The sequence below is a fragment of the Oryctolagus cuniculus genome, chromosome 4, assembly GCF_964237555.1.
Source record: "Oryctolagus cuniculus chromosome 4, mOryCun1.1, whole genome shotgun sequence".
Classification (NCBI taxonomy): Eukaryota; Metazoa; Chordata; class Mammalia; order Lagomorpha; family Leporidae; genus Oryctolagus; species Oryctolagus cuniculus.
In genome coordinates this window covers 38,041,514-38,050,104 of record NC_091435.1, presented here as the reverse complement: position 1 = coordinate 38,050,104, position 8,591 = coordinate 38,041,514, and the positions used below count along the sequence as shown (strand labels likewise).

The following is an 8,591-nucleotide window of genomic DNA, read 5'->3' as shown; positions in this document are numbered from 1 at the left end:
TTACTAATACTTCAAGTCTTCATAAAATAATCTCTTTCTTTTTTGTTACTTTGGTACCAATCATCAACAGTACCTGAAAACAGCAACAATATTTGAAGGAATTAAAATTGTCAAACTGATTCCCATGTTAAAAATATTTAAAATTTAAATATAAATGTATTTATCTTTGTTTAAAAAGTAGCAGTCATAAAACAGCAATTTATTATTTATACTAAAATGAGTAAGTTAAATAAGTAAAGCTGCTTATTTATTGAACACTGAAAACTTTGTTACAAGTTGTTAACTTCATGTGATAAGTTCTAAATTTAATGAGCTTTGAAAGATGAACATTTTTTTCCTGAAAGCACTTTGTGTAAAATAATGATAATTCAGTGAACCACTATACTGAAATCATGAAATAAAAATGATTACAATAAGAAAATATACTTCTGCTTCAATCTGCGTTTATAACCCCCAGAATACATTCCACTAAAACAATCAAGAGGCAATGGAAAAAAATAAGAGTCTTAGTAGAAAATTAAAATCTATCTTTTCTGTTGAAAATAGCAAATCCTGAAATACCAAACTATAGACTGCAATAATTATAAATTAAAATCTGGGCTTTTTCTTTGTGTTCATTTATGTTCCAACATCCATTGGTCCCTTCAACTTTTCTTATTGTTGTTTTTGCTGCAAGATATTTTGGCCTCATTTAAGAGATTTCCTGATTGACAGACGTATCTGTGGTTTGGAGAACACCATACAGCACAGACACATTAGGGGATTCAGTGAGCAGGTGTTAAGCTGATTGCAGAGAACATTTCTCTTTATCAACCTCTAATCTTCTGACTTCAGAATTTTTAAACAGATGTTTTAGACAGATTTTTCTACACTTTTCATGTTTCCATGGGATTGTTTCTCACCTGCTTAATTGCATCTTTGCCAAATAAAGGAAAACAAAAAGATCATGGAACACACATCTCAACTTCCCCAGTGAGAAGAAAGTCGACTCATTTTCACACTTTTGCTCACTATTCTTTGAAAGATGAAGCATTAGTATGAAGCTGAAATAAGCTTCCTGACTTCACTGTAAGATGCTTGATTCTAAAATTTATCAACACTCTCTCCAAGCCTAATGTTTCTTCAGTTTTTGCAGGGTCTTTTGTATAGCACAGATCTCAGCCAAAAGCCTCTCCTTTGTCCAGCCTCACAACCATAGATTTTATAAGATTCATGTCTAGCAGCAGACTGGAAACAAGAACCATAAGTACAGACATAGGGCTGTAACCACCTGGTTTATGAAGTGGATATTTGTATGAAAGGAGACATAGGGAATTACATGTCATGAATTTGAATTCCTAATTTGATACCACAGAAACATGACATTTTTATGCCAATGTCATACACTTGTAGAGTAGACTTGCCAGAATATTCTACATAAAATATAGTTTATATACAACACACACATACATATACACTATAAATATTTTGTATATAATATATAACTATTTATAATTATACAAATTTATATAGAGGAAATATATAACCTTGCATATACTTTGCATATAAACTTTGTATATAGGGATACTTTCTTTTACACTGCCTCACTCTATAGTGATTTGCAGATGTTGCAAATTTTTAGCAACCCTGTATTGAGCAAGTTTGTCAGCATGATTTTTCTTCCAATAGCATTTGCTCCATTCCTATTTCTATGACTCATCTTTGTGCAACTCCAACAATATGTTGAATTGTTTAATTATGGTTACATCTGATGTGACCTGTGATCAGTGATCTTTGATGTTTCTGTGGTAATTGTATTTGGACCCCATGAACTGCACTCCTAAACATGGTGAATTTAATCAAAATATATTAATGTGTTCTTACTGCACCTCAAACCAGTGGTATTCTCTCTCTCTCTCCCCCCCCCCCCCTTCTCTCCCCTTCCCCCTTCCCTCCTACACTTTAGGCCTCCCCATTTCTTAAGACAAGCTAATATTGGCATTAAACCAATTAATCACAGTATAATGGATTCTTAGGGTCTAAGGGAAGGGAAGAATCACACATTTTTTACTTCACATCAAAAGCAAGAAATGATTTCAGAAACAGATATCAATAGCCAGAATAAGTGAAAATATAGGCTTTGGCACAAAATGCTTAGCCAATTTGTGCATACAAAGAAAAGATATTGAAGGAAATTCAGAATGCTGCTTTTATCAACACATGAATGACAAGAAAATAAAATAGCCTTATTTATGACATGGATACAGTTTCAGTGGTTTGGATAGAAGATCGAAGCAGCCACAACCTGTTAAGCTAAAATGAGAGACAAACTATTCCTCTAACTCCCTTCATTAAGATGAACAAGCTCCTGAGACGAACTTAAAGTTCTTAATGACGTATTCTCTATAAATCTCAACCATTGTAAATATTAATAAATGTTATGTACATTTTCTTGTCTTTTAAAAAAAAAGAGCATTCAAGATTCTAACAAGAAGATCAAATAGCAATGTTAACAGCTGTTTGGAATCAGTTGATCCAAACTCTCATGGAAGACTTTGAGGGGTTTTAAGACTTTAAGGGAGGAGTTAACTTGATCTCATGATAGGTGGACCAGAACTAGAAGTGGAAGTAAAGCTTAAAGATAGAACAAAATTGCTGGAAGTTCAGGACAAACTTTATTAGATGAGGGATTCCTTTTTTTTTTTTTTAACTTTTATTTAATGAATATAAATTTCCAAAGTACGGCTTATGGATTACAATGGTTCCCCCCCATAACATCCCTCCCACCCACAACCCTCCCCTTTCCCACTCCCTCTCCCCTTCCATTCACATCAAGATTCATTTTCAATTCTCTTAATATACAGAAGATCAGTTTAGTATACATTAAGTAAAGATTTCAACAGTTTGCTCCCACACAGAAACATGAGGGATTCCTTTTTAGGTTTAAACAAAGGAATTGATTTCTTGAGGGGGAATTTGTTGCTGCTGAAGGTGTTGTAAGCATTATTAAAATTACCAAAAAAGACTTAGAACATCACATAAACCTTGTTCATACAGCTGCAGCAAGGCTGAGGAAATTGACTCCAATCTTGAAAGAAGTTGTTCTGTGGATAAGTACTATCAAATAGCATCGTATGCCACAAAATAATTTTCCATAAAAGAAGGAGTCAATTGATATGACAAACATCAGTGTTGTTATATTCTAACAGATTGCCACAGGCACCCCTTCCTTCAGCATCCACCACCTTGAGCAGTCTGTAGCCATCAAGATCCAGGCAAGATGTTCCACCAACAAAAATATGACATTTCGCCCAAGATCATTAGCACTTTTTAGCAATAATAAGCACAAGATAGCTGGATCCAAGGAAAAGATTTCTGAAAAATAATATACAGTGACTTAATTATGAAAGCAACAATATTTGCCTTTTTATTGCAAAACTCAGTTATCACAAAAGCTTTTATGAATGGGTACCACCAATTTGGAAACAAGCAGCACCTAGAGAGAGAACTTAGAATACATGGAATGAAATAGAAGTGTCTGAAGATGTTGTAAGAAATACTTGTTGATTATTCTGTAGAAAGTTGGAGAATCTAAAATAACATTTGAGTGTACTGATTGAAATTTAAATGATTTCATAGTGTCATTCAATGTCAATTTATATCTCCTTCTAATTTCCTTCCGCTCTTCTGGAGAAGTCAAAAGGCTAAATCTTACCTTTTCTAGATTCCTGACTGCCTGAAGTTGCAGGTGCGATTTTGATTTTACAATCAAATAGAATCAAATGAGGAGTGAAATGTGAGGCAAAACAGTCCTGGTTATAAAGCCAACATCAGTGTCATAATATTGCTGAATGAGCTGAGAATTGTTTTGGGAAGAGCAATGCCATTTATACCCACTTTTGTTTTGTGGTCTTGTTTCTGTTTCATCCAAGTTTGTTCTCCCATCTGTGTCTATTCCCTTTGTCATTTTCTGTAATTGAATTAATACCCTCAGAAATTGCTTTCTGCTCAAACTATAGACATTCAGACGTTCAAATTCCTTAAAACTGATTTTTTTTACTGTTCCGACAGTTTTGTCTTGTCTTTTAAAGCAAGAAACAGAATGCAAGTATTAAAAAGCACTAGCAAGAATCAGTTAATTGAAGATACAGCTTCTTATTTCCAAAAGCATTTGCAAAGAAAACCACTTATGGGGAAGGAATGGATAAGGTGAGGGGAGTAATTTGTCATAACTGGAATCCCATCAGTGTGTACACCAAGTCTCATGAGATTATTTTTTAAATTTATCCTTTACTTGGTCAATTTTTTCCTCAAATGCTACAGTTTTTCTTTGACTTTTTTCCTCAAAGTATCAAAAATATGAAATGTAAACAAGCTCTTACATTGTACATTTAGCAGTGTACAATTCAAGCATTATAGAGCTATCTACATACTGATAAAACCCAAATCTTGGATTATTTAATAATATGCAAAATATCAGGGCACAGAAATCTAAATGTTAGGCTGTCACAAAACACACCAAACACCAGAGTAAGGGAAAGGGTTTATTGGGGAAAACACAGCAGATCAGAGGGAACGGGCGGAGAGGGAAAAAAGAGAGAGAATCAGAGTATAAGAGAGAGACAGAGAGGAGAGGAGCTAGTGAGGAGAGAGAGCAGAGAGAAGAGACAAGAAGGGAGAGGAGAGGAGAACAGAGAGCGCAGAGAAGAGAGAGTGAGAGAGAGTCACATGTAAAAAGAGAGCGTGTGTCTGGGAAGTGGGTCTAATATCCCTTTTCCAGAGGGTGGGCAGGGAAGTAGGAATAGCAAATCCCATTAGGATGGGGGTGGAGCTTGACAACAGTGGTTGGGCCATGTGGCCACCTGGCTTTTTGCAATGGTGGCGGGGGCTAGAGCCTAGGATGGGGTCAGGGTGTAGATCGTGCCATAGACAAAACTGCACCATTTTCCTGACACTAAAACCCACTTCTTTTGTTACACATAAGATTCAAATATTCAATATAAAGAAAAACAATCATTTTGGCTCTCTTCTACATGTGCATGTTGATACACTTATTAAAATATTCCTGTATAATCATGTTTGGTCTTAACTATTTCAAGTTAGGTTTAAAACCTCAAAATCAACTATCCAGACAAAACAGGTTATCACAAAGATTATCTCTTTTCCACTTCCCTAACCCCAAGAACCATGAAGTCAATTTTACAACATGATTCCAAACCTTAGACTGTGATGACAAATGCTAGGTCCAATTTCTTTGAAATCCTTTTTGGCGTGGCATACTTAGCAGAACTCAGGTGTGGAAGCCAGCATGGATCCTCCAAACCAAACTGCATATCATTGCATGTGATATGTAATGACTTGTACAGCGATAGGTTTTGGCTTCAATCTACCACCACTCAATCCTTCACTTAATTTCAGCCTGGCATCTGTAGTTCTTTTCAAACCTCTTTGCAAACAAAGTTCAAAGTCTCTGAACGTGGTTGATCCTCCAGAGAGGACAACATTCTTTAGAGAGGACATCAAACAATAGGACAATTCTGAATTACTTCATCTACAACTTCTGAGATAGGTTGTGTAAATCTGCATTAGCAAACTCCGGATGAAGACAGATTTCAGATCCCAGGAATCTCTCCTAACCAACATCAATGGAAAATTCTTTTTTAGAGATAGCATTGATCCCTGTATACTGCTTAATCCACTTTGACCCATCTGTGTCATACTTATTAAATTCCTTCACTAAATCTGGGCAGAATTAACTATAGCTTTCCTTTACTGCCTTAGAAGTTTCCAGGGATTGTTCTTGAGGGATTCCTACTTCTTGATCTCTCAGCAGTTGCTGAATGAAGTATATTATATCTCATCCTGTGACTCAAATGTGTTTAATACAGCTGCCAGTCAGAAACCCTTCAGCCACAAGAATGACATGAGTGACACCGTCTCTACTGTCTACTACTGTACCAGTTACTGTCTGTTCTACATGTCTTGCTGTCCAGGATGCAAACTAAGGCAAGAAGAGCCTGCACAGCAATTTACAAGCCTGCAACATTGAAAGACTCAAACATTATTTCAGCAGTGTATTCCCTGGGTTCTGGAGTATTCCGTGGAGCTTCAGTCCATATAAAATAAGGATTTTCAGGTTCTGCCCTTAAATATTTAAAGATCATTTGTTCCATAAACTTTTCCATCAAATCCCAATCTTCAACTATACCATGGTGAATTGACTGCTTTGTTGCATGTGTAGGTTATTCTATTGCTTCATCACTAAGGAAGAAGTCTAGGTCATCAACACCTTTCATCACCCTCCTTAGAGCTTGATCACCCACTTTCTCTGACTCCTTAATAGCGAAACAGCAAGGAATGACAAACTGTGGTTCTGTATTTCCAGCATATCCTAGTTTTGTATACCCTGTTCCACAGTCCACCACACAGGCCTGCAGCCTCCCTGCCATCTTCTTCCTCTGATGCTGTTGCTGCTGCCGCTGCCGCTGCCGCCCTCTGCTCTGTGCTGTTTGATTCCAAGGCTTGGTGGCGGGAGATGGGTTCTATCTAACCATCCACAGGCAAGCTGCCCCCTCCGTCGGGGGAAAAGCTGGCAAATCGAAGCAGTAGCAAAGAAGGAGCGGCTGCAGACACTGAATTCTGATTGTTGTATAGAGCATATGTGACTCCAATGCTATGTACAAGATCTCAACAGTTAGGGAAAATTCGGTTACATATGGTGCAAGTAAACCAATGTGTTTTGCATTATCACAGTTAAACACACCTACAATAAATAGAGATCTGGTTGAGTCTGGTCACAAGTCACAAATGGAGTTTGATGAACACAAACAATTTCAGGTTTCTGACTAGAATATTGTCAGCGCTTGTCTAACACTCAAAATGCTATCTCCAACCTTACTGGGAGACATTGAAATTCCCAGCATTCTTCCTTAGTGATGTCAACAGCCAAAATATAACCTCCTCAGGCACAGCTAACCCTCTCCTCAACTGCATTGATTCCTGCATGCTAACAGGAATGCCATAACCAGTAGGGGTTGGCCTCAGTCCTTGAGCCCCTGCACCCATGTGGGAGACTTGAAGGAAGCTCCTGGATCCTGGCTTTGGATCTGCCCAGCTCTGGCCATTGGATGGCAGTCTCTCCTTCTCTCTCTCTCTCTCTCTCTCTCCCTCTCTCTCTCTCTCCCTTTGCTTCTCTGTAACTCTGCCTTTCAAAAGATAAATAAATCTTAAAAAAAAAAAGAATAAAAGGCAGTGGTCCAAAATGGCTGAGGCTTACATCCTTGTTTCACCAAAATTCAAATCTCTTTTAACCAAAATAAAAGTATCTTTTAATTCTTTTTTTTTTCCAGAAACTTTTGCAGTACTTTCTCAGAATAACAATGGGAAGAATAGATTGATAATATCCTAAAAAATAGCCTAATTTTACTGATATGGGAATAATCAGGGAGATAGCATTAGGTCCAGTGAGCTGAAGGCCACACCACTTGCTTTGCCCCTAGGAGATCTCACCTGTATCCAACCACCTGTCAATCAGACTATGTAACCACTCCCCTTTTGGAAGTGGATAAGAGGCTGGATAGGGCTGAGCTGGCCCCCTGTGCTTGTTCTCCTGCACTGCCCATCTTGCCACCTTCCACCGCTCTCCTGCCCATGTGCCCTCTCTCACTTGCAGTCTGGCCTGCTCCCTAGAAAAGGCTGGTATGGAAGTCCCCATTTATTTTTTCTGACCCATTTTCCCTAAATAAAGTCCTCACTTTCCAAATAAATCCTGAACTTCACCATGTTGCCTGTCTCATTTGGGCCAGTGCTTAGAAATCTTATCTAAGGAAACAGCAAGAACCCGAAATATTAAATTTTGGAATAAGTAATTAACACACAATTATTCTTAGGTGTTTAAATTTAACTGAAAAGTGATCCCTGTTAGGAATTTGGAAAACATTATGCTGAGTGAAATAAGCCAATCCCAAAGGGACAAATACCACTTGTTCTCCTTGATAGGTGACAACTCACTGAGCACCAAAAAGGAAACCTGTTAAAGTGAAATGAACACTATGAGAAACGGTGACTTGATCAGTCCTCACCCTGACTGTTGATGAGCAACTTGATATGTTATCCCTCTTAGTATTTTTTTGTTTGTTCTACTTAATACTTTTGGTTGAATACTGTAATCAATACACAATTCTTCTTAAGTGCTGAAACTTAACTGAAAAGTGATCGCTGTTAAATATAACAGTGGGAATAAGAGAGGGAAGAGATAATGCAATTCAGGACATGCTCAAGCTAACTTACCTCAAACGGTAGCGTTAGAAACATACCAGGGGATTCCAATTCAATCCCATCAAGGTGGCATGTACCAATGCCATCTCACTAGTCCCAGTGATCAATTTCTGTTCACAATTGATCATAATGATAGGACTAAGAACCAAAGGGATCACATAAACAAGAATAGTGTCTGCAAATACTAGTTGATAGAATAAAAAAGGGAGAGAACGATCCAACATGGGAAGCGAGATACACAGCAGACCCATAGAATGGCAAATGTCCTAAACAGCACTCTGGCCTCAGAATCAGCCCTTAAGGCATGCGGATCCGGCTGAAAAGCCCATGAGACT

At 37.6% G+C, this 8,591-nt stretch overlaps 1 pseudogene; it reads right to left on the bottom strand.

Moving 5' to 3' along the window:
* Positions 1–5,178: 5,178 nt before the first annotated feature.
* Positions 5,179–6,428, bottom strand: LOC100342901 (actin-related protein 3-like; annotated as a pseudogene).
* Between the last annotated feature and the right edge of the window lie 2,163 nt (positions 6,429–8,591).